Genomic DNA, 7,784 nt, shown 5'->3' with positions numbered 1-7,784 from the left:
CAGGGGTTAAGGGATTCCTTCGGGACGCCCCCTCCTCAGGTAGGAACAACTAGCCCTAGCGTCTGATGTTTAGAACACTTCGCCTTGGTGTTTTCAGACACCGTGAGGACGATACGGCGCTGCTGTAGTGGGCCCTCCTCAGGCGTGGGCACCAAGCGCGAAGAGATAAGGGCTAAGTCGCACTGGTGTTTAGACACCTCGTGGGCGATACGACGCTGTTGTAATAGGCCTCTCCACAGGCGTGGGCACCAAAGCGCGATTTTTGTCCCAAGTGTTTAGACAACGCTGAGGATACCCAGAGCAGGTCTCTCCTCGAGCGTAGACACCTAGTACAGGTAGGATAAGTCCTCCACACCTTCGAGCGATGTCGGGGCCACAGAAGAACAGATAAGTCCTCCTCGCCCTTGAGCGATGTCGAGGCCAGAAAAGAAGAGACTCCCTTTTCATCCTAAATTGATGAGAAAGTTAGTACTGCCTTCGGCTACGAGTGCCTCGGGCTCATGAAAGGTAAGTAAGAAGCAGGTTGAAGATTTTATAAGTTCAGAGGGAAAAAGAAATTTGAAGATTAAGAAGAAGAAGTGTAAAAGCGTGAGTCATTAGAGACAAGAGAAATACGCAAAGGTAAAATCCTCCTTTGCCTTTGGGCAATGACCAGGAAGGCGACGCCTTCATGAGGAAGATTCCTTACAGATACGAAGGCCAAGCAAGGTTCTGAGCGAAAGGTTCAAGAGAAGGGTGTGCCTCGCAACTTAAGAAGAAAGAATAAGAGGGAGAGTCACGTGCTACCTAAAGAGTTAAAGAAGAAGCAACAAAGAAATGCATCGAAGGCAGGTACCAGTTATGCCTTTGATATAGAAAAGAAAACAGAAGAAGATAAAGCACAAGAAGAGTTGAAAGCAGATAACATTTAAGCAAATTCAAAAGTTATAATTACAAGTAAGGTTCGTGATAATTACAAGTTAAGCAAAGAGTAACTATCAAATGATTCTGTTGAAGCACAGAGTATAGGCTATTCCTAGGAGCCCTCCAAAGGCACAAGCTTGCCATCGACCACTTCGTTCAGGGGGCTACACCCAGAGACGTCGATGTCAGGGTTCACACAGGCAGCTTGAACAAGAGCCTCTGCAAACCCTTCAGCGAAACTGGAGGCAGACTCCCCTATCAGTTTTTCCTCCGCAACCTTGAAGTTGGCGGCTTGAGTGGTCAATTCTTGGTCTTTGGAGGCCAAAGCAGCCGACAATTCCTGGATCTTGGCTTGGAGGGTGGCGTTCTCACTGCCTAATCGGGAGCACTCACCAGTTTTTTCCTCGAGCGCAGCTTCGGTTTTTCCCAGTGTTTGCTCCTGATCAATGCACTGGTTTTCAAGTTTCTTCTGCTGCGCCTCGGAGGTCTTGGCTGCCTCCTCGAGATCGGTGATCTTCACTCGAAGGGGCACCACCTGGTTGAGGAGCTCAGCGTTGGCTTGAGATGCCTCGTGCAACCGCTTGTTAGCCTCCTCTTTCGCTTTTTGCGCCACCCTCAGTGAGGTCTTGTATGCGTCCTCCTGACGCCCCCAGTGGGTGGCTAGCCTCTCCTTCTCCTCCTTTAGAGAAGCAACTTCCTTTTCCAGCGCTTGGAAGGCAGAAGCTTTGACAGGCTTAGCCTTGGCCTGCCCATGCCAGGAGTGGGTGCAGGACATGAAGCCACCCATGTAGTAATACAGACTTTCCCTCTGGGGCCCTTCAGCTCGACCACGTGGGGACGCCCTACCCAAGAAACCCCTCAATGAATCTTGCATGGGAAGAGGAACGCTTGTGGGCTCAGTTTCGACCCCACCTCCAGATTCATTGGTTGAGGAGGAGAAGTGGCGCTTGGAGGGTCTTCCCTCAAAGAATCAGCCCCATGCGAGGAAGAGGTAGCAAAAGTGACTGTCTGAGGGGCATGTTGAGTTCTTTGTCGTTTGAAGACTTGCCCCTCAGCGGAGTCTTCATCATCAGAGACCACCTCCACTACCCTCTTCCCTTTGTCAAGGGGGGCTGAAGTAGCAGCCTCGACTAGGGCAAGGGGGATGGCCGCGATGGGAGGTCAGCTTGGAGGTTGGCTAGGAGAGTGTTGGGTTGGTCGAGTTGATGGTGTCGTGGCAGATTGAGGGTGAAGGTTGGGGGAAGATGGGGGGCAGCAGAGGTTGGAAGGGGGGATGCCGAAGCCCTGTCCTTGGATTGCAGGGCAAGAGCCAGCCTCAACCTTTGTTGCCTATCCATTTTAGAATTTGCACCAAGAAGATAAACATAGTAAAGGTTAGGCACAAGCTAGGTTACTACACCAAAGGAACAGATAAATCATACATCAAGCAAGAACTAAGCAGAAGCAGAAAATAGAAGGTTATAAGGGGAAGCTCTCGTACTTATTTATGTGGCTAGAGCCTCAGCGTTGTACTCTAGGCTTATCAGGGTGGCGGTGTCGAAGCCCCCCACGCTCGTCAGAATTTGACAAGCCTCTCGATCGTTCGAGGGCAACTCGTCCAGGGATTTGGGCTTCACGGTCTTCACCTCCTTTGATGGCATTCTCACGAAGCTCTTCTTGGAATCATGTGAAAAATGGTGCGGAAGCCATGGATGTAAATGTGCAAGATCCTCCTAGGAGCTATGGTGATCTTGAAGGTGCATGATGTGTATGGAAGTAGGGAGTTTCGGCCAGCCCTATGGTAGGTGAGGAAGATGAAGATTAGAGCCTAGAAACTAGGTAGAAGCAAAGCATGGCACAATGTTGGCAGCATAACTTTACTCTCATTAATCTTGGAAAATACAAGAGATGGCTTCTCCTTTTATAGCCAAGGAGGCCGTAAATCCTAAGCTAATTACACATGAAATGTGAGCAAAATGAAATGCAAATGAGAAGGCACATGGCACATGGACCACATGGTCGGTCATGTGTGCTAAGGTTCTAGAATATGCACAAAATCTAGGGTAAATCACAAATAAGACAAGTTTGTGCTTTCTAACACTACACTAATTACTTAGCCACCCCTAATGGGCCTCCATGTAACATATACAAGGTCTTCTCTCGTCCATCCGTGGCTAGGTCCATTTGGGCGTGAATATGCTTAGCCATTGACTTTGTAATAGGGCCTAGACGGTCTAGGCCTCCTCCTAGACGCTCCATGTGTAGCCTCCCCTCATCATGTCCTAGACGCTCTCTCCTTGAGTCTAGACGCTCATCACGGTCTAGTCTTGGGTCTTGGCTTCCATGGTGAGGTGTGCTTGGCCCTCCTCCATCATCCCCTCCCCCTTGGAAAGGATTTGTCCTCAAATCCAGCTCGACCTCGTCGTCATTGGAACCTACAAATGGAGAGAGATCAATCACATTAAAAGTGTCATGTACTCCATATTCAAGAGGTAGGTCCAATTTATATGCATTGTTATTGACTCGCTTGAGGACTTGAAAGGGTCCATCACCTCGGGGACTTAGTTTGGACTTCCTTTGAGTTGGAAATCTATCTTTGCGAAGGTGAAGCCAATCTAAGTCTCCTTCTTCAAAAATTATTTCTTTCTTCCCTTTATTCTTTCAAAAGGAGAAGCATTAGTAGTCTTGTGAACTACTCGATTGTAAGCAAATTCAATGTGGGGAAGATACTCATCCCAAGATTTGTGGTTGCCCTTTATGATAGCCCTAAGCACAGTCCCAAGAGATCTATTGACTACTTCGGTTTGGCCATCCGTTTGAGGATGACAAGAAGTTGAAAATTGTAGTCTTGTTCCAAGTTTGCCCCAAAGAGTTTTCCAAAAGTGGCTTATAAACTTGGGATCTCTATCGGATACTATACTTCTAGGGAGACCATGAAGTCTCACCACTTCTCTAAAGAAGAGTCTAGAAATATTTTGAGCATCATCTACCTTGTGGCAAGGAATAAAATGGGACATTTTGCTAAAACGGTCCACTACCACAAAGATAGAGTCATTGCCTCTTGCAGTCCTAGGAAGTCCTAAAATGAAATCCATGCTAATGTCTTCCCAAGGAGCATTTGCAATCGGCAAAGGGGTGTAGAGTCCATGAGGCATTGTTCTAGACTTTGCCTTTAAACATGAGATGCATCTAGAGCAATGTCTTTGGACGTCTTTCCTCATGTGTGGCCAACAAAATTTTGCTTTTAAAAGGTCTAGAGTCTTATCAACTCCAAAATGGCCCATGAGTCCCCCCTCATGTGATTCTTTGACAAGGAGTTTCCTATGTGTGCCTTGGGGAATGCAAAGTTTTCCAGCTTTAAAAAGATATCCCTCAGACACATAGTAACCTCCTTGCGCTCTATGTTGACATTGGGCATAGATGGATGAGAGTTCTTGATCTTCTTGATAAAGCTCTCTTATGTGATCAAATCCAAGAATTTGGGCACCCAATTTTGAAAAGAGTGTATGCCGCCTTGAAAGAGCTTCGGCCACTATATTGGTGCTTCCTTTCTTGTATTTGATTACATAAGGAAATTGTTCAAGAAATTCCATCCATTTAGCATGTCTCTTGTTGAGCTTGTGTTGGCCCTTTAAATATTTTAAAGACTCGTGATCACTATGGATTACAAATTCTTTGGACACAAGGTAGTGTTCCCAAGTCTTTAGGGCTCGCACAAGAGCATAGAGCTCTTTGTCATAGGTGGGGTAGTTGAGGGTGGCACCATGGAGTTTTTCACTAAAATATGCAATGGGGTGCCCACCTTGCAACAAGACCGCACCTATGCCTACCCCCGATGAATCACATTCTATCTCAAAAGTTTTGGAAAAATTTGGAAGAGATAGAATTGGTGCATTGGTGAGTTGAGCTTTTAACCTTTGGAAGGCTTGCTCATGATTTTCATTCCAACAAAATGCAACATCTTTTTTAACAAGTTCATTCAAAGGAGAAGCTAGACTAGAAAAATTAGGCACAAACCTTCTATAGAAGCTAGCTAACCCATGAAAACTTCTTACATCACTTACATTTTGTGGAGTGGGCCACTCTCGGATGGCTTTGATTTTCTCGGGGTCTACATGCACCCCACTTTTGTTGACAATGAAACCTAAGAAAACTACACTATCTACACAAAAGGTACACTTATCCCTATTGCCAAAAAGACTATTTTTCCTAAGCACTAGAAGAACTTCCCTAAGGTGACTTAGATGGTCTTCTAGGGTTTTACTATACACTAGGATATCATCAAAATAAACTACTACATATTTACCTATGCAATCTCTCAAGGTGTGATTCATAAGCCTCATGAATGTACTTGGGGCATTAGTGAGCCCAAAGGGCATCACCAACCACTCATATAATCCAAATTTGGTCTTAAAAGCGGTTTTCCACTCATCACCTTCTTTGATTTGAATTTGGTGATATCCACTTTTAAGGTCAATTTTGGAGAATATGGTTGACCCATGTAATTCATCAAGCATATCATCAAGCCTTGGGATTGGATGCCTATACTTGATGGTGATGTTGTTGATTGCTCGACAATCACAACACATGCGCCATTTTCCATCCTTTTTGGGCACCAACAAGACAGGTACAGCACAAGGGCTTAGGCTCTTTTGAACCCAACCCTTCTCCAACAAGTCTTGAACTTGTGATTCTATCTCCTTGGTTTCCTCGGGGTTTGTTCTATAAGCAGGCCTATTTGGTAGGCTTGCCCCGGAATGAAGTCAATTTGATGTTCTATACCTCTAATGGGAGGGAGTCCAATGGGCCCCTCATTAGAGAATATATCTTCAAATTCACTTAAAAGTTTTTCTATTGGAGGAGGTAGATTCATGAGTTCACTACTTGTGGCAGTGCATGTAAGTGCTCCTTTACAAAAGATAAGGCTTGGTTGTTTAACAAGATTTAAATTTTCAAAAACGTTTTCAAAAGGCTTTTCTTGTTGAGCAACCTTGTGGGAAGGAACACTCTTCTCCCACGCCTTCATATCCCTAAGGATTTTCTCTTTTTCTAGCGCTTTTTTTTTTGTTTTCCTCATCCCTCTTATGTTTCATTTGTATTTGGTCTTTCACCACTTGAGAATGTGGTAAAGGACTAAGTACAAATTTCTTATGTTTGTGGGTGAAGGAAATCTCGTTAGTGAGACCATCATGCAAGGTTTTTTTGTCAAATTGCCATGGTCTCCCTAATAAGATGTGACAAGCTTCCATAGGCACTACATCACATAAAACTTTGTCTTTGTAGTTCCCTATGGAAAACTTGATTTCCACTTGCTTGTCTACACTTAATTCCCCATTTTCATTAAGCCATTGAAGTTTGTAAGGTTTTGGGTGAGGAACTATTTGTAGATTAAGCTTTTCCACCATTCTAGCACTACAACAATTACAACTAGATCCACTATCCACAATGAGGGAACATATGTTTTCTAAAACATTGCATCTTGTATGAAATATGTTCTCTCTTTGTGTTTCCATGGATGTGCTAGGGTGATTGTTGAGGGTTCTCCTAATCATAAGCAATTCTCCCTCTAGTGGAGATACCCTCTCATCCTCTCCCCCTTCCTCTCTCTCACTAGGCTCATCCTCGCCACTAGTGTATTCATCTACACCCTTAAGAAACAAAGTCCTTTGGTTTGGGCATTGTGCTTGCACATGCCCTCTACCATAGCACTTGAAACACTTAATATCTCTAGCTCAGATGGGTGGGGTTGAGGTTTCTTTGGTTAAGGGTTTGGTAGGTTCTTTTGGTTTTTCTTTTGATGTACTACCCTCCCTTCTAAACTCTTTCTTGGGATAAAAGCTAGAGTAGGAACTCACCCTTTGACTTGAAGTTTTGTGCAAGATTTGTTGTTCAACTTTAATGCAAAGTTGAACCAAGTCATTCAAGTCTTGGTAAGGTAGGAGTTCTACCCTATCTCTTATCTCAAGTGATAGGCCACTAAGGAACCTAGCAATGGTGGTGCCCTCTTCTTCCCTAATGGATGCTCTCATCATGTGGAGCTCCATTTTTTGCCTATACTCTTCCACACTCATGTTCTTTTGTTGGAGTCTTTGGAGCTTGTCCATCAACTCCCTATGGTAGTAGGAAGGTATGTGGCGACGTCTTAGGGCTCCCCTAAGGTCATTCCAATATGCAATGGGAGCTTCCCTATGAAGACGTCTTTCTCTTTCGAGAGAGGTCCACCAATACATGGCGTTCCCTTGGAAACTAAGGGCGGCTAGGGGTACCTTTCGTTCCTCACTCACCCTATGGCAAGCAAAGAGTTGTTCTACTTTCATCTCCCAATCTAGGTAGATTTCTACGTTTTCTTTACCATGGAAGTGAGGTAGATCTACTCTAACCTCCCTTGGCCCCTCTTGTTCCCTTTGCCTATTTCTTCTAGGGGGTGGTTGGTAATAGTCATTGATTCTAAGGCTCCCCTCCCCTAGAGACTCATTACTCCTAGATGCATGAGTATGGGATTTCTTTGATTTTTGTGATTTCTCTTCTTGGGCTTTAGCCAACTCATTAATTTTAGTCTCATTCTCCAATTGTCTAAAAGAAATCATTTGCACAGCTTGTGAAACTTCTTTCAAAAGAGTTTTTATAGATTTTACTTCACTTTCAATAGACTTTGGAAAGTGAGGAGAAGAAGACATGGCTAAAGTTTTGTGTATACAAGTATTTTACTTTGAGAAAATTTAGGAAAGTCAAAGAAGGTAGTTTTCTAGGTAAGGGAGGTGAGTCACAAAGGACTACTTAAGTACCAAGCCTTTGCCTTAGCCAAAAACTATCCCTCAATGTCTTCACACAAAGCTTTCTCTTAGTAAACTACTTGGAACACAATGAAGTTGAGAAATCAGATTTTAATGCAAGAAAACAAT

General features: G+C 44.3%; 1 pseudogene; it reads right to left on the bottom strand.

Annotated features, from left to right (window-relative positions):
* Positions 1-1,015: 1,015 nt before the first annotated feature.
* Positions 1,016-7,559, bottom strand: LOC150025543 (uncharacterized; annotated as a pseudogene).
* Between the last annotated feature and the right edge of the window lie 225 nt (positions 7,560-7,784).

Source organism: Phaseolus vulgaris, chromosome 8, assembly GCF_051622355.1.
Source record: "Phaseolus vulgaris cultivar YP4 chromosome 8, ASM5162235v1, whole genome shotgun sequence".
In the NCBI taxonomy this organism is placed as follows: domain Eukaryota; kingdom Viridiplantae; phylum Streptophyta; class Magnoliopsida; order Fabales; family Fabaceae; genus Phaseolus; species Phaseolus vulgaris.
Note: the sequence above shows the minus strand (reverse complement) of the source record. Positions and strands in the feature narration are given on the sequence as shown.